The sequence below is a fragment of the Tasmannia lanceolata genome, unplaced genomic scaffold (assembly GCF_043159265.1).
Source record: "Tasmannia lanceolata isolate RefF3 unplaced genomic scaffold, GAP_Taslan_0.1 ptg000024l, whole genome shotgun sequence".
Classification (NCBI taxonomy): Eukaryota; Viridiplantae; Streptophyta; class Magnoliopsida; order Canellales; family Winteraceae; genus Tasmannia; species Tasmannia lanceolata.
Window position 1 is genome coordinate 15980927 of NW_027518701.1, and position 23054 is coordinate 16003980.

The 23054-nt window shown below is 39.2% G+C and overlaps 1 pseudogene across 1 annotated transcript; it reads left to right on the forward strand.

The window, feature by feature from the left end:
- Window positions 1–1166: 1166 nt before the first annotated feature.
- Window positions 1167–22905, forward strand: LOC143857203 (ATP-dependent 6-phosphofructokinase 5, chloroplastic-like; annotated as a pseudogene). The gene is made up of 14 exons (XR_013238505.1): window positions 1167–1406; window positions 1848–2197; window positions 2503–2587; window positions 4504–4577; window positions 5337–5448; window positions 7325–7419; window positions 7512–7613; window positions 7731–7805; window positions 8219–8359; window positions 8544–8660; window positions 8737–8841; window positions 10964–11044; window positions 15951–16076; window positions 22297–22905. The product of XR_013238505.1 is annotated as an ATP-dependent 6-phosphofructokinase 5, chloroplastic-like (transcript).
- The last annotated feature ends 149 nt before the right edge of the window (window positions 22906–23054 follow it).

Genomic DNA, 23054 nt, shown 5'->3' on the forward strand with positions numbered 1-23054 from the left:
AGCAGTTATTTCCAAATCGAACCGAATTTATCAAGGTTGGTCAGAAATGCCAACCACGGCCCGTGGGGCTGCAAGATGTGATGCTTTAGGTCTTCCTAATCTCCGGTCGAGGATGACCTAGGTGGTGGGCGGTTTTAAGGGAATGTGTTGTTTTTTTGTTTTTCCCCTTTTGGTTTCTGATTTAGAGGCGAGTCGATTAGCCCTCTTCTTGTAATTTTGCAATTTCTATATAATATTTTGAGGTCCTCCCCGGGGCCGCAATCTGTTCCGGGTTTAAAAAAAAAAAAGCGGTTGTTTCCTTCTCCAAAGCAAGAGCGAAATAGAAACAAATGTGAGTTGGTATTTCCACACTCCCCTCGTTTGGTTGTGACACCCCTCTCTTGCTGCTTATTACAATATTCAGGCCCAAACAAAAAGCCGTACAACGGGAAATTATATATTCGCCTTCTTTTCTTCCTTGGGCCACCCGCTTGTAGTGTAAGGTGTAGCCATAAACAAGATTACGAAATTTCAGATTTTTTTTTGTCATTTTCCTTGAATTCAGTAGAAAACGAAATTCGGTTGAAATTTTGTAACGCTTTGGGTTTACCCAATTTCGGTTTAGGTCCTTGGAAATTTCAAATTTCGGTCGAAATTTCTATGAGAAAAGAGCTCTATATCATGGTTTTAAATTTCAACTGAGGCACCAAAACGAAATTGACCCGAAACCAAAATTCCCGAAATGTACTGAATTTCGGTGAAATTATAGATAAAATAGTATTATTTTAATCCTTTACCAAATTTCGACCGAAATTACCTAAATTTCGGAATTTCGGCCTCAAAAAACAGTATTTCGTGGGCTTTTACCCAATTTTGATCGAAATTTCAGTTTCGGGAAACACCAAAATTTCACCGAAATTTCGCCTGAAACCTAAATTTAAAACCTTGTTCTATATCACTTCCCAAATGAGCCGTCGTTTAAGGGAGATGATTTTTTCGCCCCCCTAATGCGCCCCCAGTTTAACGTGAATTGTGGGCAGACTTTAACGCTTTTTTGACGACAAATCACGTTAAAGCTGGGGCGCATTATCCTATTTGGGGGGGGGGGCGGTGAAAAAATCATGGCCCTCGTTTAATCAAAAGTGAGTCGGTAATTGCACACTCCTTTCATTTGGTCATTACACCCCTTTCTCTCTGTATTTTCAAGATTTCCATGTGTTCTTACAACTCCCAAAGAAAAAGGGCGCCTAAATTCGATTACTAAGAAAAGGCAAAAGGTCAATGCCCAATGCTGGCTGGCGAAAAATCCCACGTCAAAAGAAGAATGAGAAAACTTAGCTTCAACTTCTCTTCTTCTTCTTCTTCACCATAGGGTTTCTTTAGTTTGGATTTCGGATTAGTAGGAAAAAAAAAGAATTTTTTGGAAGGTTAGTTGATCCGATGATGAATTAGGGTTTAGAATCGAAATTATGTCTATTAAGTGATTTGATTTGATCCTTATCTAAGGTCGTTTTGTTTTGGATCCTGAAATTTTCTTTAGTTTGGATTTCGGATTGGTAGAAAAAGGAATTTCTTTGGAAGTTTAGTTTATCCGATGATGAATTAGGGTTTGGAGTCGAAATTATGTTCTGTTATGGTGTTTTGTTTTGATTTAACGTATTGTGGTTGATCTTGCGCTATAGTAGACTCGGAGATGTTTTAGCTATAGAGCTTGTGGAATCACTTTCGAAACAAGGCTAAATTCTGTATTTTTTGTTTGATTTTCGTCTCATCTCAATTCATGATATTTCCATCATTAGATGTAAGGTTTATTTAGGCGTTTATTTTTGCTGGTATTTGAAAGTGTTGATTTTTTTTTTCAATGACAGGATTCTTGCTGATTGATTTACCTCATTGACTATATAGTCATTTGAGGAATGGCTTTTGTTTCTTCTATCAACCGTGTTGGTTTCAAATGTCTTGGGCAGCATACTTTGCATTCAAATGAAGATCTCTCTCTGTTTGGTCTGAATTGTCCAAGATTCAGAAAATCTGCGAGGTACATGAAAAAGAGATCTATCAATGTGAGAGCTGCTGTTGTGAAGCAAAAGATAGATTTTACGGACCCAAACTGGAAGAAGCATTATCAGGAGGATTTTGAAGATAGGTTCAATTTGCCACATTTAAGGGATGCCCTTGACATTAAGCCAATGCCAACCACATTCCCTCTCAAAAAAAAGTGACTTTGCCTTGTTTTGTGTGCATAATCTTCATTTATTGCTCTAATGGAATGATTCTGTTAACTTTAGTGTACATCTATAATTATCGTGTTAGTTTTGACTTTTGAAATGCCCAGTTGTTTTCGTTTTCTATTTCAGTTGGAGTAGAATTCTTGCTTTTCTCATTCTGTACTAGCCGATGCTATTGTTCTGCATCATTACCTCTGTTTAAACTGCTTTCTTCATGAAATAATATCTGGGTTTAGCTTATCTCATTTGCTTGTTTTAGTTTTATAATAATGTCTACTGAGTTTGGCTTTGACAGGGGTCCTCAAGTAGTGGATGGTATCTGTGATCTAGAGGAAAGGCCAAATGACTATGTAAATGAGGACGATAGGGCACTCCTATAGGTCTGTTGTTATATCTTCCTAAGAATTGCTCTGTAATGCATCTCATACTTTATGGTCCAGCTTAGCACTTGAGCACAATCTGCTTTCACTCATCACCTACAGATTTGTGTTTAATCTTAAATCACAAAGTTGAGTTCTTACAATAGTGTTTATTTTGTTGCTGCTTTATAATTCTTCAAGTTATTATCACTGGCTTTATGTGGCTGACAAAATAAAAGAGATTTTGGGTGTGACATTAAATAAGGAGCCATGGAGTTTTTGTAGATTAAAGAGAAGCACAGAAGTCTCCTTCAAACTATAGCTTGCAAAATAGAAAGCACAAATATCATATAAATATAAAATATCAGAGTATCAGTTATGCAATGGCATAAAGTGAAGATCTTGATACCTTGTGCTGGTAAACATCCCCAGGCTCAGTGCCAAAATTATCATATCAAAGTTGCATAAGGGAGCATGCCTGTCATCCCATTATCTTTCACTGTAGTCGTTCTCAGGGTGCTTTTCACTGTTTCTACCCTGACCCATGTCTTCGTCATCCATACTCTGCTTTTCTGAATTATTCATATACATTTAGTATCAGACTGATTCCTATAAAATATTGTCAAAAAACTCCAAATTGGTCTATGACTGATTCCTATATCTTATTGAAGTCGCAGTATATTGAAATATGGAAGATTGGCCTGTTCTGCTAACTACATATAAATTTCTTGTTAATAGAAGGAAGGTTCCATGCTGAAGATGGTTAGGAGTTAGGATCTGTCCCGGGAACACCAATATGTAAACAACTAAATGCGCTTTCTAATCCATGTCAATTGGGTCGAGCTGCTTTCGAATTCTCCATCTTTCGGCCAAGCATAATTTGTACTCTTTTTTTTTAATGGAATTATTTTGAACTCTTTAGCCCAAATAGTTACATAAGAAAATGAAATATGGAATATTAGCTGCCCAAGAGTGTAGAGAATGATGACACTCACGATTTTCATGTCACAGTGATGTTAAAAGCCAATTGGAAAATGTTTTTTGGCGTGATAGCGAGAATATGATAACAGACAACAAAGTATTATATTCTTCTCATGCACAACACATGAACAAGGTTTTAAATTTCGGTTTCAGATTGCGTTTCGCTCCTCACTGAAGCCGAAATTTCCGGAAATTTCCAAATTTCGTTCGAAATTTGACGAAATAAAAAAAGCAATATTTTATCCACGCTAAAATTTTGGGCGAAATTTCAATAATTTCGCCTGAAATTTCTGTAATTTCACCCGAAATTTCAGGGAAATATTAAATGGTGAATAAAATATATATTTTAACGGGATTTTCCTCCGAAATTTCAGGAAAACGAAATTTCTACTGAAATTTTCAAAATTTCGTCGAAATAAAGTAACGTTTCGAGGTTACCCAATTCCAATTTCACTGTCGACCGAAACCCGAAATTTTGAATTTCTGTCGAAATTTAAAACCTTGCACATGAAACAACAGCTTTTCACTTCTTTATTAGATTAATGTTATGCTTTCAGGACAATTTCGATTTCAGGAAAACTTTAGTGTTCATGTAACCTTTTTTTCCTCTTACTTCACAATAAGTAATTGATATGTATTGCAACAGTTGAATAGGTTATGAAACAGCTTTGAGTTGAACGTGAGTATTTCCTTCCTGTTTGTTATGTAGATGCCAGTAAGCATATAAACAAATTCACATTACGATTTCAGGAAGACTTCAGTGTTCATGTAACTTTGTTTTTCCTCTTACTTCACAATAAGTAATTGATATGTATTGCAACAGTTGAATAGGTTATGAAACAGCTTTGAGTTGATCGTGAATATTTCCTTCCTGTTTGTTATGTAGATGCCAGTAAGCATATAAACAAATTCACCTCTCCCGCCATATCAATTTATGAAATTATGATTCATACCAGGCAATAAAGTTTTCTTCACCAACTTCAGCTGGAGCGGAGTGCATTGACCCTGATTGCAGCTGGGTGGAGCAATGGTATTGTTCTTCATCTCTTGTTTCTTTCTTTATCTTTTTATGTTGTAAAAATAACTTAAAGACATTGGTTTTTCGCTTCAATAGTGGTGTTTGCATTGCATTTAACTAATCGTCTGACACTTCCAGTCTTTTGTACCCTCATAATTAGTTTCTTGTGTATGTTAAGTATTAGGGGCTGTTTGGATACGCGGATTTTAGAATCTCGGATTTCCTCAAAATCGTGGTTGGGAGACGAGAGAAGAAGGAGACCAGTCGTCGTTTTCTGATTTCTCGCCCTTCTTTCCGTCAGCAAGATAGCAGGAGATCATCCCATGACCCATGTTTCCAGGTTTTGGATATCTTAGGAGTCAGGATGGGGGAGAGATTTCTAAAACCTGGATTTCTTACTTAAAATCCAAGATTCTAAAGAGAAGTGAAACGGTCTGTCTCCTTCTTCTCTAGTCTCCCAACTACGATTTTAAGGAAATCCAAGATTCTAAAATCCGCATATCCAAACGGCCCCTTAACTACTCACCAGAAGAAAAAAAAAAAACTACTTACAAGAAAAAATATTGACTTGCCTTGCATGTTTTTAGAAACATGGTTTGAGCCTCTAGCTCTATGGTCAAGGCTTTGTTCTTCAACCTGGAGGTTGGAGGTTCAATCCCAGCTTACCTACCAAAAACAATGTATATTTTTTCAGAGAACTACAAAACCATTTCCTAGGTATGTTGTGAACTGTGATGTTGGCATTGATTAGTGATTGCCCTCTTATCCTAGGGTGCATCGTGCGGGACCCCGTAAGCAAATATACTTTAAACCTGAGGAAGTAAAAGCAGGCATTGTTACTTGCGGAGGACTCTGCCCTGGTCTTAATGATGTCATTAGACAGGTTGGTGGCCCTGTAGCTATTTATTTCTTTTCTGCTATGTCCTGTTGTATATTTGATTATTTGTGTACTTATTTGAAATTCCAGACACCCACTGTGCACTGACTTGTTCTGAAGGAAAGTCCATGCGTTACTCAAACTGCTTGATCCATCCAAAAGTTTCCCCAGCCTTATTTTTTTAATAGATCAGACGGCTTTTAGAGTAAATAATCTGTGAGAAATCTTTCCATATTTTTTCCATGGAAAATAGTGCAACCAAACATGCCCAAAAAAATCTGTTGAACTTTGTTCTTTGTTTAGTCAATCAATGCCTTAAGATGCATGAACTGAAACATGAATTTTACATCCTGGTACATATTTTGGAGATCAATGATAAAGAGAAATGTATTTCTTCTAGGCTGTCTGATTTGATCTTTCTCATTCTAAGTTGCTCATAGAACTACCGTTCAAAAAGAAAAAAGTTGCTCATAGAACCAAAGCTCATTACAAATCTGTGCCCAAGCATACAATGAACCAAATCATTATTCTATAAAGAACAATCTGCACCTGGGGCCTCATATTTGTCTATCATCTTGCCACCAGATATCATTTGCTGTAGATGCTGTGTCTACTTGGTTCATATGTTCATGTTGTTATAGCATGTGGCTTATTCTTGCTCAATGACATCCTAGAATCACCATAATCCTTTAGCATAGCCAACTATAGTCTCCATAGCTTTCTCCAAATTTTGCCATCCTTTAGGTAAAGTCTAGTGAGGCAGCATTGTTTAGATCATTGAATTAATCAACATAAATCGAAAATGAGCATCACATATATTTTCTGAAAATGATATTATGCATTTTCTTTACCAAATAAATCAAGTACATATTGTACCTTCTTTACCTGCTACTAGACAAATGTTTGTGTTTCTCTTTCATAAAGCTTTTTTTGCATGTTATTTACTTGATACACTGTTTTACGCTTACAAATGACTCATACTAGAAGCCAGTTCATTCTTTGTCAGGTTTTTTCACACTCAATTTCTTTTCTATTTTGCTCCTGTGTTTGTAACTGTTTTAAAAATTTGAGGGTGGAAGGTCGAGACGTTAGGGTTTTTATTAAGAGAGTCAAAGGAGAAAGTAGAAGGGGGTAGATGTTCAACGGTGGAGGGTCTAGGCGCTAGGGTTTTTATTAAGAGAGGATGGATTGTGCTTTTACGAACACGTTTAAAGGGAAAATATACAAGATTCGCATTTTAAAAGAGTTGATGATGTGTCGGATTCGCCTGAAAAAACAGGATTCGTGTGGGACACGGCTATGACAAGAATCCGGATGTGTCCCACACGAATCCATGTCCGATCGTGTGTGGAAAGATGTCGACGCGGATTTGGCATAGAGGGGCAAAGAATCTATGCAAGTCAGGTTTGTAAATGGTCAGTTAATTCCTAGTTTGCTGCTTCCACTGAAACAATTGTGTGTTTTAATTTCTTTTACACATTACTATTTTCAATGGCCAGCAATGAAGCCAACAAGGCGATGACTCCAGTAGGTCCATATCTAGGGGATATCTTTTTAACTTGGTGGATTGCATTTTCTAGTTTTCCTTCATTCAGTTTGTAAATGCATATTGTCTGGAAGGTAACTGGTTGTTTATGAGAATCTTTTAAATTAGAAAGTAATTGGTCGCTATGCATTTATTTGATCTTTTCAATAGCTTGTCTCTTGGAAAGCTAAAGATGAATTTACTTGTTCTATAATTTGTCACATGGAAGGTTATTTTGTAGTCTTGATAATTCATTAAATACTCTGGAATATATTATGCATGGATGGCTTCTTCCAAGATATGATGCACACTTAAGTAAGAACTTCCGTTTAACCTTAGTTTCACATGCTTATGCAGATAGTTTTTACACTTGAAATATATGGGGTCAAGAAGATTGTTGGAATCCCATTTGGTTACCGTGGATTTTTGAGAAGGGCTTGCCTGAAATACCGGTGATTAATCTCCTTGAATCCATAAGATGAGAGTTCCTCTGGTCCGGATCTATTCTTATTTTTAATTGTAAATTTACCATTTGACTTTGCAGCTTTCACGCCAAGTGGTTCAAAACATTAATCTTGCCGGTGGAAGTTTATTGGGAGTTTCTCGTGGGGGAGCTAGTACTAGTGACATTGTAGATAGCGTACAGGTATATTAAGTTAACTGGTTCTCAGGTTTAATGTGGTTTCACTAATGGTTGTTCCATTATCTCTTATTAGTTTGCATCAAGATTAAAAATCTACATTATGCTAACTGAGTATTTTAGGCCAGGGGAATCGATATGCTTTTTATATTGGGCGGGAATGGCACCCATGCAGGGGCCAATGCAATACACAATGAGGTACTTATATCTGCTTCTTAAACCATTAGCAAATAACACCATTGTATTTCATACTCTCATTTGTATACAGTCTTTATTTGAATATTTAAAAATCTTTTAAAGCAGCATTCATGGTTGTTGGAGGCAGCTGCCTAGATGCCTAAGAGTGACTTACCCAAGTGACCTAGGATATTTTTCTCCTAGTCCTAAGAGTGAATCACCCAAGTTATCTACGCCTTTACTACTTGGGCCTCATTTACCTCTCACTAAGTCGAGGTCATGATCTACTAATTGATGTTGCAACAAAACTCATACTTTCTCTTTCGACCATTCGGTCTGTTAGAGTGGAATTTTAGTACACCCTATAACATGATTACAAGTTCCATTTAAGAGATGGTTCAATTGCATGGCTGATGTAATGCTTTCACATGTAGTGCCACAGGAGAAGAATGAAAGTTTCTGTAGTATGTGTGCCGAAAACCATTGACAATGATATACTTCTGATGGATAAGACATTCGGTTTTGATACTGCTGTAGAAGAAGCTCAACGGGCAATCAATTCTGCATATATTGAGGTAATCAGCTTTCACTTATCTAACAGCTCTACATTAAAAAAAAAAAAAGAACTTATCTAACAGCTCTTGTGGAACTTGTGGATTATTTTCCGAAAAGAAAAGTGTAGGCGTCTCTCAGACATTTTTTTTATTGACTCTTGAATCTCACTTATATATTTAATGGATTTCTCTTCGCTGTATTCAGGCACGTAGTGCATATCATGGAATTGGACTCGTGAAGTTGATGGGAAGAAGTAGTGGTTTTATAGCCATGCATGCATCACTTTCTAGTGGACAGACTGGCATCTGTCTGATTCCTGAGGTGTGTAGCTTTAATGATATGCTTTCTTTTTATTATGATTTTATTAGGGAATAATTTCTTGATAATTCAAATGAAGGTACCTTTTAGTTTAGAGGGATCATATGGTGTCTTACGGCATCTCGAGCATTTGATACAGACAAAAGGATCAGCTGTGGTTTGTGTGGCTGAAGGAGCAGGACAAGTAAGTGAATTCTGTATGCGTGCATTTAAGACAGATTACTGGGAATCTTCCCTGGTTTTTCCTTGGTAGCTTGAAAATTATTTGTAGTATTTTTACCACTGAAATAAGTATTAGTCTTGCTTCCACTAACCTCTTCAGCAAAAATATAATGAACAAACTAGAATGCAAATAAATGATACTGATGTGCAGATAAGGACATTTTGGCACTCAAGTCTTCAAATATGAGAAGCTTTTGGCTGTCGTGAGATAAAAACCTCAGGTTCCCAATGGAGAAAGACAATTTGGAGAATTTATGGGAACTGGGATCTTAGTTTGCAAACATGAAAATTTACAGTTTAGATTTTAGAGATAAAAGTTGGAACCAAGAAGAGATCTACGAACTTTATACAAGAAACTGGCTTGGGGGGCTGTGGGGAGCAAAAATAGTTAAGGTGAAATACTCAAAAGTTGCAAAAACTTCTGGAAACTGAGAGCATGACAGCAAGACTGAACAATGAAAGCTCAAGTAAATATGAGTTTATCACAATTCTGTTCTGGTGAAGGACCGAATCTAACTCAATGGGACTTTAGACTGGTCTTAAAAGTTAAATATTATCTGGTTTCGATTCAAATGGAAAATCTAACTCAATGGGACTTTAGACTGGTCTTAAAAGTTAAATTTTATCCGGTTCATTGATATCCTTCCCTGCTTGATTCTATAGTTGTTGAGAGCAGTGTTTAAAACCGCGGATGCGGCTGAAGAAAATCCTAGTCAACTCTGCACGACGCGGTCGAGTACTCGGTTTATGCGGGTGAGTACTCGGTCAATGCGGAACGCGGCAAAGGTAAAAGGTAATTGACTCGGGGAGTCGACACGGGCGTGGCGGAGTTTTAAAACTATGGTTGTGAGACACTACCACAGCATTAGCTGGCAGATGAAGCTCAGTAGGGGCTTCCCTTAACTATCGAGGATGTGCTCAATGTTGTTGAGGGGCAGTTTACCGCATTCCAGTATATTTTTAGGTCTGACAACGGTGATGTGGATGCCTTGGCACGTAATGGCATGGTTAGAGTCACTATAGAGATGTTTGGCCGAATCTCCCCCTTGAGGGTTACTTCTTGTTTCCTTATGTTGCTCAGTTTGGTTGTTGACCCTCTTATTCCCTTCTTTTACCAGTAAGATTATCATCCAAAAAAAAAGAGCTCTGAAAACATCTCATCATATATCAATTTCTAACTAACTTAGGGTATTTTATGAATCCGAACTCTCAGGTCCTCTACGCATGGCTGGGCATGAAGCATCTTCCATAGTTGATAATTGATCTGCATGTGAACGGGAAGCCTTTTATGCTGTCATTTTTTTCTTCATGCTGTCCTTATGTGTAAACTCAATATAGGTGTTCAGTGAAGCAATGATGGCCTGGAGAAATACTCAATGGGAAAATCAAATGAAAATCTGTCAATTCAGTGAAGCAATGATGGCCTGGAGAAATACTCAATGGGAAAATCAAATGAAAATCTGTCAATTCTTTAGGGACAAGTTTTGAATAACTAAAGTGGTCGATCAAGTTTTGAAAGTCTTAACAGGTTATGAGGGGTAAATTTGGCATCCCAAGAGTTGCCATCTTTTTTAAACCTTTGGATGACTTAGAAATCAGGTTCATTTTAATCTGAAAGTAAACCCATGGTTCTCTCTGTGCTTTTCCATCTATATCAAGATCACTGATAACCATTATCCTTGAATCTCATAATTTATTTTTTTAGAATATGAATTTCTAGAAACATGGCCGGCGACTTTTTTTAATGCGGGTCTAAAGGTTCATAAATATCTATGTGTGCCTCTCAGTGCTACATACATACTACTTCCAGAAATTTAGTTGCTACTTGCTAAGGATACGCTTACTATCTACATAGATGAGCTGCACAATTTACTTGGAGTCTTAACAAAGGTCTACTTATTTTCTGTTTCATGGTTTTATGTCACATATTTCCACCAAGGAGCTTATGGTGTCATGTATGCATTTAATAGGAGCTATAGGAGTTTAAAATCTCAAATGGTTTCTTAATATTATAACTCAATTGCATTCACGGTAGATCGTTGAACAAAAATTGCATTCATAGTACTTCTGAATTTGATGTGCAGGATTTGCTTCAAAAGTCAAATGCAACAGATGCATCTGGGAATGTGGTATTTGGAGATATTGGTGTCCATATCCAACAGCAGGTTAGATTCTAGTGATTAACACTATACTCTGGTGTTCCTCAGATCTAATACGACCTTATTGATAATAAAGTCAAATGCATAGGTAAAAATATAGCAATATGGGTTTCAAAATTGCATAAATGCCCACATTATTTTCTGATATTTTAATATGAGAAACATTTTTTAGAAGAACTGTTTTATTCAATTTCTCTTTTCTTGAGATCAAACAAAAGTCTCCAGAGTTGCACAACTGTCAAAACACCAGACGTTGATTCTGGTTGTTCTGTTTATGTTTAAGTTAATACTCCAATAATAAGATGCCATCTAACCATTTCAAAATAATAATAATAATAATAATAATAATAATAAGATGCCATCTATTTTCGTAGTTTAAAATATGGCTCCAGCGTGCACAGCCATTTAGCCCCCAGAAATTCAAGCTGGTTGCTCTAGTATCTTAATCCATTCACAAGGAGGAGGCCCCCAGAAGTTCAATCTGGTTGCTCTAATATCTTAAGCCATTTACAAAAAGGAGGCATCTGTTTTCTTTGACGTGGACCCGCCCATAGTAGTTGAAATGCTTATTATATGTGGTGATTCATACTATTATGTGCAATTATCTTTTTTTCCCAGTAGACCCAGTAAATTTGCTGGCATGTTTTTATAGAATTAGAGAGACTCTAGAACCAGGTACTGATTAATATTTATTTAGCCTCCAGGGGTGAGTCCTGTGGCATCATTCTCTTAATGAATCCACGTTGACCAACAGTCCACCCTTTTGGTCTGTTACAGACATCAAGGGACTGTTAGGTCAGGTCTAATCCCACCTATCAGCCCTACCTACGCCTATACCATATACTGGTTAATCCAAACCTGCAACAGTCCTTTATAATTATACTCAGAGCTGCCTTAAACCTGAAAGTTTAGTCCTAATCCACAACCAGATCTACAACAGCCCACTCTGACCCATATTTGCCTTTCATTAGACCCTTTTTGAAAGATAATAAAACTTTTTTGCTAAAGAAAATGTGCAAGTACAAGACCTCCCAAAGAGGAACATAGCAGATACAAGACCAATAAACTAAACCCAATCCTATCTAGATACCCTACATCAAGCCTTCAGTTGAAATGGAGTTGACAGAGACCATTTCATTCTCTTCTGCCCCTTCTTTAGCTGTTTTATCCACTTGCTCATTAGTAGACCTCAACATATGCTGAAAGTTTGGATTTACTTTCAATCAGAGATCAATAATTTCATCAATAACCCCTGCTGGTTTCCATGGACTGTAACGACCACCCTTTTGTTTCCCTCATTAATGATTATGTTAGGCTTTTAAGGCCATTAGATCGTAACTTGAGGGTCTAGGTCATCGATCCACCGTAGATCTATCCTTGATCTTGAATTTAATCTTTTATTCTCCCTCAAAATTTGTTTTGATCAAATGATCTAATAACCAACGGTTAGTACTTATTGTAGTTAATGCTTTATATGATTAACTATTTTCCTTGAAAACTTTAAAAAAAAAGAAAAGAAAAGAATGGAAAATCTGTAATGAAATAGTGCCTTAAGGAAAACAAAATCTTGTGGGCCCACTAGTAGCCTTCTTATTTCATATGTAATTATTCCAGCCCTAGAAGACTAGTAGGGAGTTAAATTAGGAATGTTAAATAGCCAAAATAAATGGGAATCTAATCAAAGACAGCCAGACAAAATTTAGAAAGAGGTAAATTTTGGCATTGGGCGTGATCTAAGAGGGACCACGATCCCCTCCAATTGAGATTAGCGTGCACAACTCAAAAAAATTGAGTCGTGCATACTCCCCAAAATTTAAGTGGGTCCCATTTTCTTTTATTGAAAGCTAGTTAGAGGGAAAATCTCAATTTAAGATTCATTGAAACATGTAGAAATGCTAACCTTCCTTATGGGAAGAGATAAGAATGAGAAACAACCAAAATAATGCAACAAATAAAGGAGTACATGTTTGGAAAGCATGCACCTAACCCAAAACCTCTTAACGCTCACCCAGTTATGAGAAGGGAGGGAAAAGAATAGAAAAAAAAAAAAGAGAGAAGAAGAAGAAAAAAAAAAGAGGAAGGAAGGAAAAAGGCTTACACTTGGTTTTCTTAAACCTAAATCTTTGCCCAAGTAAGTACATCTATACCTTGTCTAAGAATTGATCCTATGCTATGGTCTTTATAATGGTCCTTATAAGGAAAAAGGTGTTACTGTTATTTAATAAAATCATGGGATTCCACTTGTGTTAATATCTTGCTAATGCCATCAATGATTTTATTTAATAAAGCCATAAGGTTTCCGATATAGTTAATTAAGGCTTGGAATCACAATTAATTTTGATTAATAAGAATTATTGATTTTCGAGTATGTAATAAATAGTTGGATGTACAGTTGATTTAGATTAATAAAACGCAAATTTATGATTTTTTATTTATTTATAAAACTATGGGTTTTAATTGTATTCAGTAAATACACGAGTTATAGTTGAAAATCATGAGTTTCACTCGTATAAGTTAACAGTTGAATTAATGGTTGATTTCTTTACTTAATAAAAATCATAAGGTTTTGCTTATACCATTATCACTCAAGGGTTTACAATTTTTTTTAGTAGTGAAATCATGGGTTTCATGGTGATAATAATTATATGAGCCTTTCAGTTGTCTGTTTTTAAGACCATATGTCTCACAAATTTTCTTTTACAATTGATAGTATTAAATAAACCATAGGGCTCACTTGTATTAGTAAATGCTCAAATTTTATCCGTTGATGGCATATTTATGAATCTACCCTTGAGTCTAAATCTGGGCTGACATGTTACTTAATTATATGGGCGTGTGGATTTCTCGATCTACTAGATATGTATTCTAGGTATTATCCTCCTCAAATCTTTACAAACTTCATTGCATCAATTAAATACTTGAATAACAGTTGACCCTAATTAATAATAATCAAAGGTTTCTTTTTTTTTATTGATTTTATACTCCGATCAACAGTAGGGTGTATCTTTAATAGAAATCAAAAACTTCATTTGTGGACTAATAAGTAAATTCGCATATTAGATAACTTACAACTGCTGATCATATTTACATAGATGTAAGTATTTTTGTATGAAAGCTAAGACAGGAAGTGGCCATCTTTGTCGGAGATCTTAGTATATGTATCTCATCCTTGCCAGGTTATCAATCTTCCCACCTCCTCTAGGGGGCTCGTCAATTTCTTATCCACAAATCTAACTTGAAGGCAGGTGATAGCTAGACTTTGATTTGTAATTGTATTCAATATAACTTGTCATATGTAATGTAATTCTATATATGTAACTATGTCTCAATAATAATTGCTTAGATTATTATACTTGTTTATTTGAAATGCATTGCGTAATAAACTGTTCTAACCCTTGTGCAAAAGAATGCAGGAGAAGAAAAAGGCAAAGGTAATGGACCTCAAGACCCTCAATTGCATATCATACATGGGAGAGACTGAGGGGGAATTAAGGGTGTGGTGGTATCATCCTGGGACCTAAGGTCCAAAGGCCAGCGCGAGAAGCGTGTACCGCCTTTCGTTGGCAAAACCATCCAAAGGGATAGTATCCCCGAAACGGCTGGGCATTAAATGCGAGACCGAAATCCGAGTCCATAACGCCACTACCTTTGGACAGGGGTAGTGGGTAGTCGTGCGGCAAGGACACCGGCAAAAAGGAGAAAGTCAGAAAAGAACTGACAGAAAAGTAAACTGGGGAAAAGCCGGATGTACCTGGGGAAAGTGCTGTCTCATTTTACATATTCGATGCACACATAACATATCATTCATTATTGTTATTCATTCCTGTTTATACTGATATAGATGGCGTAGTTTTATTCTCCAGTTATGTATTATTGCTTCTAGATGATTGCTAAGGATCTGAATTATTATTGCATGCCCTTTTATATTGTCCCTTTTACTCCGCTCGGTCTCTGGAGGACCCTGCTCTAACGTTGTTTTCTCCACCACAGGGGTTGAGGCATTAGATGACGGAGCATTTACAAATGAAGAAACCATGGGATAAGGGATCGTGTGATCGGAGAGTTCGCTTCATGGATTATGGCGCTATGACGTCTTGCGTCATTTTCTGTTTTTATTTTGTTGGGACTTTCTTTAGTTTGAACTTTAGTGATTAAAACTTTACTTTTCATTTGGAGTATGAGTATTGAAAGGACCTCGCTCGTAGCGACTTGACGGAATCGGGTCGTTACATGGACCCACTAACTTGTTAGTCGCCCAAGCAATGACATTTGCAGAGTCACCTTCAATGACTAAGAGACCACAAAAAGAGTTTGCATAAAATTCCAAACCCCAAAGAAGGGCTCTTGCTTCCGCCTTAATGTAGTTGCACACAACTATTGGCCCAGAAAGGGTTAATAAATAAGTCCATCCAAATTATGAAGGATGCCTCCAATATCCACCCGACCTGGTATGCCTTTAGAATTCCCATCAAAACTAAACTTGATCCATCCACTAGGGGGAGGGAGCCACTTTGGAATGGCTCATTTTCCAAACCTTTTTCCCAAATAATAGTACTCTAGTTTCTCATGATATCCCCCATAACCTATTCTCTTAGCCCTTGTGATTTCATAACAAAAACCTTATCCTTTCCCATATATGCCATAGCTTCCACAGATATGCCTTTCCCTTGACTGCCCTTCGTCAATTGGTATTAGAGTCACCATACCTAATGTCTTCCCTTTCCATCCTGCATCACATACAACATACACATCTTAGTTGGAATTTTGTTGGAATTTCCCTTGATTTGTTACTTTAGTCTAAAATGTTAATCTTGAAAGCTGTATTTCATACTATCCTCTAGTTGCTCACAAATTGTTATTGTTATTTAAGGTGGCTGCCATATTGATAATAAGCTTTCAATTTTTCTTGCAGATCAAAAAGCATTTCAGGGAGATAGATGTTCCTGCTGATGCCAAATACATTGATCCAACTTATATGATCCCTTGTCGTGCTAACGCATCCAATGCCATCCTCTGCACTGTTCTTGGACAGAATGATGTAAGACTTCATTTATAGCCCCTCAACATGCTTTCCATATATCATCGCGATACTTTCTCCATAAAAAATAGAAAAAGGAAAAAAGAAAACAACATTTCATTACTGCTTTGTATTGATATTTTAATCAATTTTTAAATTTTGTTTTCTTACATTATAATATGGTCTTTGTTAGAAGGTGTATTGCATAGCCTAAGGGCATAGTGGTCTTTGTATGTTCTCTTTATATAAATACTAAAGTGAGGGGGAGTAAACAGAACTTCTTCCTTTTTCTTCTCATTCTCTTCTTTCACTCTAACATGGTATCAGAGCCCTAGGGGTTTTGTGCCCTAGGGACCTTGGAGAAGCCCCTCTTCTCCGTTCTCCTCCCGCCCCTCCACTCTCTACCTCCCGCCTCTCTCTCTCTCAAACCCTCGCCCCTCTTCCCTGCCCCAACCCTCGCCCCTCTCTTCCTCACGCCCCAACCCAACCCTACCTGTCCCTCGCCTTCACGCCCCCCCCTCCCGCCCCTCTTGCCGTAAAACCCTCCGCCACACTCCACAACCCTTTCCCCTCCATTTCTTTCCCAAATAATCTCCCACCCAAATTTTCCCTTCCTAAACTTCTCATCTAACCTAACAACCCTAAGTTTCTTCCCCTCTTTCTCTCTATGGTCTAAATTTCTTCCTATCTCTTTTTCTTCTTCGTTCGCGGCTACGTTTATGCCCTAGAGGTTCTACTATGTCTTCTTTTTCTATTCAAGCTCGTCGGAGCCGCGACACACTCTCTCGCCACACATAGTGGTCCCTTTATGCCCTAGAGGCATTCTCATTTTCTCTTCTCCCTTGCTTTGACGTGGTGTGTTGTGTCTCTTTCATCTTCATCATTCTATGGAGCTTCCTACTATAGAAAATCCCTCTCTCGGGCAAACCCCTTCGACGGGCATCCCTCTCACACACACAGCCTCTTCTTCTTCTACCCCTATTTCCCCTTCATCGGGTGATGCCTCCTTCCTCCCGATGACCACAGTCAAGCTTGATGGTTTCAATTACATGAATTGGAAAGTGGCGGTGGAAGTTTATCTCATTGCCAAAAGGAAGGTCTACACCATACGCCGTGACCCTCCTACGGCTTTGGATCCCACTTATGAGCAGTGAGAAACGGATGATGCTCATATCCGTAGTTTACTCTGGCAGAGTATGATCCCACAGATTTCAGGGACTATGATGCAGCTTCCGACTGCAAAGAGAATTTGGGATCATACTGCGGTTATGTTTTCAGGCGTCGTAACCTCTCCCGTATTTGTGCCACATATTCTGAGTGGATGCATCTTCGGCGTGGTGACACCCCTCTTTCTACATACTATGGTCAGTTCATCTCTCACTGTCAGCAGCTCGACATTTTTATGCCCTTGACGACAGACTTAGCCGTCGCCGCTCGGCAGCGGGATCAGCTTCGAGTTATTCAGTTTCTCGAGACCTTGGGCCCCGAGTTTATATTTTTTCGCCAGCAGATTTATGGTTCTTGCACTATGCCTTCCCTCGAGGAGGTCTATCAGTGGGCACAACAGTGTCTAGGTGGAGCCTCTCTTACTCCTGCTGTTTTTTATGGTCATGCTACCGCGGCATATGCAATAGGAGATCGTCCTGCCCGTGATGGTGGGATGTTTGGCCGAGGCCGTGGCCGTGACTCTAGCCGTGGCGGACGTACCATGGGTACGGATTTCTCTCATGGCAGGGGATATGGTGGCCGACCTTGTCTATATTGTACACATTGCCGGTGCGAGGGCCACCGTGATGAGACCTGTTATGTGCTACATCCTGAGCGTCGTCCCCCGCCGCCATCTCAGTTCGGGCGATCAGCGCACCTTTCTACTCTGGAAGACTCTGATCCTCGAGCATCTTCCTCCGGCTCCAACTCAGCTGTACCGTCTTTCACTCAGGCCGACTATGATAGCTCCAGCGCCTACGCTTGGCCGCCCATCCTCCTAGTGCTGGCTTTGCACAGCCAGGTAGCACTCCTGCCTCTCTTCTCAGTAGCGCGAGCTCCTGGATCATTGATTCGGGAGCCTCGAACCATGTGACAGGTACTCTATCATCACTCAGGTCTTTTCACCCTCTTTCCTCTCGGTCTATGACCCTCGCTGATGGTCGTACTACTCTCATTTCTGGTACAGGGAGTACCTCTCCCTACCCTGGTCTTACCCTCTTCTCTGTGCTTTGTGTTCCCCAGTCTCCCTTTAACTTACTTTCAGTCAGTCAGCTCACTAAATATCTTAACTGTTATGTCTCATTTTATCCATCTTATTGCTTATTACAGGATCTTGCGACTGGGAGGACGATTGGTAAAGGACGTGAGGTACATGGGTTGTATCGTCTGGATGGAGGTCCCCCCCCCGTACCATTTTACACAGTTCTGTCGACGCCTACCAGTGGCACTACCGCCTTGGTCATCCATGCATTGAGCGCTTACGGCGCACCTCTATAGTTTCTGTTCCTATTCAGTCTTTTCAGTGCGAGGCCTGTGAACTTGGAAAACACCACCATGTGTCTTTTCCCTCTAGGCTTGTTAGTCGGGCCTCGCACCCTTTTGCTTTAGTGCACTCTGATGTATGGGGTCCCCTGAGAACTCCTTCTATTTTTGGATATAGATATTTTGCTGTTTTCATTGATGACTATTCTCGCATGACTTGGCTGTATTTGCTTCACGATCGTTCTGAGGTTTTCTCTGTTTTCGTACTTTTCATTCTGAGGTTACAAATCAGTTTGATTGTGCCCTCAAATGCTTGCGCACAGATAATGCTAGAGAATATTTCTCCACTACCCATGGGTTCCAGGATTTTCTTTCCAGTCGGGGTATTCTCCACTAGTCTTCCTGTGCTCACACCTCTCAGCAGAATGGTGTGGCTGAAAGGAAGATGCGCTCTTTACTTCATGGGCTCTCTCTCCTTATTCAAATGCGAGTTCCCAATAGCTATTGGGGTGATGATGTTCTTACTGCATGCCACCTTGCCAACCGGCTTCCATCCTCGGTTCTTGGTGGCTCTTCCCCCTTTGATGTGTGATACCCTGGTCATGACCCCTTTCCTATCACCCCTAGGGTATTTGGGTGTGTGTGTTTTGTTCACCACCTTGGTCCTGGCTTTGATAAGCTGGACCCTCGGGCTGAACGATGCATCTTTCTTGGGTACTCCCGTACCCAGAAAGGTTATCACTGTTACAGTCCTCGCCTGCGTCGGTCCTTTGTGTCTGCTGATGTCACATTCTTAGAGTCTAAGTCCTACTTTGTATCTTCTCATGAGACTCCTTCCACAGTTCCTGACTCGGACCTTTCTCTTCCCCTCCCCGCCCTTCCGGCTTCTCTCCTCTCCCCTCTTGTATTAGTTCCTGAGACTATTTCTGTCTGTGATCCCTCATCTTCACTTTAGCCTCCTGAGGCTCCTCCTCCCGCTCCTCCGCAGACATATCCTCGTCGACCGAGATCTACAGCTCATCCTCCTCGGCCGAGATCTACAGCTCATCCTCCTCCACCTGCGCCATCGTCCTTGCAGCCGGAGATCACACCCCCCACATCTCAGGTACCTATTTCTCCTACTTCTACTTCAGATTCTCCCATTGCTGCTCGTACTCGTTCTCACAGTACTGCTCACCCTATTTCCTCTGTTATTTCATATGATTCTCTCACCCCGATGTTTCGGAGTTTTGTTTCCTCTTTGTCCTCTGTTTCTTTGCCACAGTCTTTACCAGCTGCACTTGATCATTCGAGATGGCGTGCGGCCATGGATCTTGAGATGGAGGCCCTCCAGGCCAATAAGACATGGGAGTTAGTTCCTCTTCCTCCAAGGGCTCGACCAGTTGGTTGTCGCTGGGTTTATGCCGTCAAACACTTACCTGACGGTATTATTGAGCGTCTTAAGGCGCGGTTGGTGGCAAAAGGCTATACTCAGACCTTTGGTGTTGATTATTTAGAGACTTTTTCGCCAGTCGCTAAGTTTCCGTCTGTTCGTGTTCTTCTATCTCTTGCAGTTACACATGACTGGCCTCTGCATCAGTTAGATGTGAAAAATGCCTTTTTACATGGTGAGCTTACTGAGGAGGTGTATATGGAGCAACCTCCTGGGTATGTTGCTCAGGGGGAGATGTCCTCCTCAGTATGTCGGTTGCGGAAGTCTATATACGGTCTCAAACAGTCTCCTAGAGCCTGGTTTGGACGATTTAGTGATGCTATCATGCACTATGGCATAAAGCAATGTGCAGTTAATCACTCCGTCTTCAGTTCTCATTCCACTACTGGTTGTCTGCTATTGATTGTATATGTCGATGACATCATCATTACAGGCAGTGATTCAGAGGGGATACTCAGGTTGAAAACCTTCTTGCAGAAAGAGTTTTCAACCAAAGATTTGGGTCGTCTCATATACTTTCTTGGCATTGAAGTTGCATATTCTACTAGAGGTCTCTCCCTCTCACAGAGGAAATATGTACTAGATCTTCTTGAGGAGACAGGTCACCTTGGAGTGAAACCTGCGTCTGCTCCCATGGACCCAAATGGGAAACTCCTTCCAGAAGAAGGAGATTTATTAGATGACCCTGGCAGATATAGGAGGCTGATGGGTAAGCTCATATATCTTACAGTCACTCGTCCAGATATATCATTTGCTGTTGGCTCAGTCAGCCAGCATATGAGCTCACCCCGTACTTCTCACTGGGCAGCAGTGATTCAGATTCTTCTCTACTTGAAAGAAGCATCAGGGAAAGGACTCGTATTCAAGAAGCATGGTCATACTCGGGTAGAAGGCTTCTGTGATGCAGACTGGGCAGGATCTCCAGCAGATAGGAGATCCACCACTGGATATTGCACCTTTGTTGGTGGCAATCTAGTGTCGTGGAAAAGTAAGAAACAGGACATAGTCTCAAAGTCGAGTGCCGAATCAGAGTATCGTGCTATGTCTCATACCAGCGGGGAGCTTATTTGGTTACGTTCTCTCCTTTCAGAGATTGGTTTCTCTTCATCTGCTCCAGCTCAGCTGTATTGTGACAATCAAGCTGCAATTCATATAGCTACCAATCCGGTCTTTCATGAGAGAACCAAGCATATATAGGTTGATTGCCACTTCATTCGCCAAAGGATACAACGAGGCGAGATTCATGTTTCTTTCACGAGATCTGCTGATCAGTTAGCAGATGTGTTCACAAAGCCCTTAAGCTATACAAAATTGAGTGACATATGTAACAAGCTTGGAATGTACAATATATACATTCCAGCTTTAGGGGGAGTGTTAGAAGGTGTATTGCATAGCCTAAGGGCATAGTGGTCTTTGTATGTTCTCTTTATATAAATACTAAAGTGAGGGGGAGTAAACAGAACTTCTTCCTTTTTCTTCTCATTCTCTTCTTTCACTCTAACAGTCTTAACAAAAATATATTGAAAATTTTAATCGGGTAAGTAGATATAATATTCATTTCTATTCATGAAAACATGAGGTAAATGGTAATTGTAAAGTTGTGGTAGTGGTATGCGGAATAAACAGATAAAAGACATCTAGAAGTGTCTCCAAGAATCCTTAAGTATTGGAATCTGAGGTGTGTCCAGCCCGGATTCTTTGCCCATTTAGAAGAATCCGTGTAAAATGGCTCTGCAGTGTTAATCTTTCTGTAATGTTATTTGTATCTGTACTGATGGATTCATGGGATTTGCATTGATTAGATTGTTGCCATTCCTATATTTCAATTTCAAATCAAGTTAGTTGCTTTCCCTGCCTCAACTATTCAATAATTGTTTTCCTCGAAAAATGTTTTCCCAGGTTTGTTAATGCCTTTTTTAGGTAAAAATTATTTTAGCTAAAACTATTTCAGCAAAAAAAAAAAAAAAAAAACACACACACACACACAGACACACTTGTAAAGTTTTAACTTGGAGGGATTGAAAGTGTAGCTCAATGGTTGAGTCCTTGTATCTCAGCTCAGGTTCGATCCCAGCTCACCTACCCAAAAAAATTTGTTTTAACTGGGACAATTTTTCCCTAAAAATATGAATTGCAAAACCTTGGGAAAATCATTTTCCAAGAGAAAAAAGTTATCATGGCTGAAAACCTGCCCTTAACAGTCGGGCATGTAGACTTTGTTGGGCCCAGTTCTAAGTACATCTCATGGTTTTCTTTTTTACTTTTTTCATATTTGTGTTTTAACTTATTAAAATATTTGAACATGTTTCTATGACAATTCCATGATCTATTATTATTCAGGTTCACGGTGCCTTTGCGGGATACAGTGGCATTACAGTGGGCATATGCAACACCCACTATGTTTACCTTCTCATCCCTGAAGTCATAGCTTCTCCGAGGTCTGTCGACCCCAACAGTCGTATGTGGCATCAATGCTTAACATCCACCGGACAACCCGATTTCCTCTGATTTCCCCCCTCAATACTTCATTAAATTTACTCTAGAGAAGCAATGGTGTGCTGAGGCTCAGTTTTTGCTAATTTAGGGGGGAGCTCTTTGTTTCAGCATTTCACAGCAGGCGACATTTGTTTTCCAATAAGGATCTGACAAAGTCCAGCAATTTTGTAGCCATGTGAGTAAGACAGATATTCCTTAGATTATTACAATTGCAATAAAATGTTGAACAGAAACTTGTTCTTGACACTTGATTAGACCAATGTGGTCATTAATGATGCCTTATAATCTACAATTCAAATTATTCTTCTTGATTTGGATCCTATTTTACATCGAAAAAATTAGTTTGATTCACTTGGCAGCATCTTCGGGGTAGGAGGTGTAATTTAGAGGTTTATATTGTGACATGCCCATAATGGGAGAACTGAAGAACACTACTGTATTTGACGTTTCTTCTCTGCTTTTCTTCATCCTCTCTACTTATTTCTCTGTTTATATCTAGTCGTAAACAATCACCTCTAACGTTACATAGAGATGGAAAGGTAAGTTAGAAGGTTGAAGGTGATTCCTATAAGGCTATTTTCTGGACCCAAGATATGATTGTT